We start from the raw sequence: 1,186 nt of genomic DNA on the forward strand, positions 1-1,186 counted from the left end.
TCTACACTAAGAACTGGCTTTCAAGAAGGGTTACTTCTAAGAGATCAGCCAGTGAAAATGTTATGACTAGCAGTGGAACATTATCTAATATAGTCCCAGAATAATATAAGCACCATTGGCTGGAAGACACTCCATATGCAAATGAAGAGCAGCTGTCTTATTAAAGTTAATATTCATGATGTAGATATAGCAAAGTTTTAGGGAACTTTATTTCCTGATATGGCATTACTGAAAATTAAAAGGTAATTAGAATGTGAAAGTTGGAAACAAAGAAAAAATAATTAGAAAATAGTGTCTTGTAGAGAGAAAAAAGCAGCATATCACATGATAGAATTTTGTAAGGCCAATGACTTCTTACTTCTAAATATTTTTCCAACAACATAAAGGGCAAGCATACATGCAGACCTTAGCAGATGGAATTTACAAGAATCAAATTAACAAGCTCTGTGGGAAACCAGAATGGTGATGATCAACATAATCAGCTAGAATAGGTCAGGACCAGCTGAGGAGCTGACCATCAACTGTTCATATGCAAGTTCAGGTTGTAGCTAAATAAATCCAAGAGATCCAAACTATGACCTTGGATATATCCCACCTTAATTATAGACCATTTCAAGAATGGAATTTACACATCGAACACTAATGACCAAAGAAGCTACCGATCACAGAACCTCATATGTGAAGAACCTCATACACAAAGAAAGCAAAAGGTAATTAAAGATATAGTGCTAAAAAAATACAGAGACCCAAGTGTACGTAAGAGGAGACTATGAAGCAAGAATGAAACAAATAATTTCAAAAGGCAGCTAGAGAGGAAGATATAAAGGTTTTATAAATAAATACTCAAAGACCTAGAATTAGAAAAACAAAAGGGAAAAAAATCCTCAAGTGGAAACGATGAAGGATTTTATGGACAAAAAAGATGAAAGGAATCCATAGAGTCATTGTATCAAAAATATGTGGTTGGCATTCAGTCATTTCAAGAGGTAGCATGTGGTTAAGAACCTGTGATACAGAGGGCAGAAGTTCCAAGCACAATGAAGTAATTGGGTAAAAATAAAACTGAAGGGACTGATGGACAATTATCGCCATATTTCAACAAAATAATACTGTTCTGGAACCACTCACAACTCTATTCCAAGAAATCTGACACAGTCAGCCAGCAAATTGACTGAAAAATATCCCT

This window comes from Echinops telfairi, unplaced genomic scaffold (assembly GCF_000313985.2).
Source record: "Echinops telfairi isolate 266 unplaced genomic scaffold, ASM31398v2 ScPeMD7_11;HRSCAF=52, whole genome shotgun sequence".
In the NCBI taxonomy this organism is placed as follows: Eukaryota; Metazoa; Chordata; class Mammalia; order Afrosoricida; family Tenrecidae; genus Echinops; species Echinops telfairi.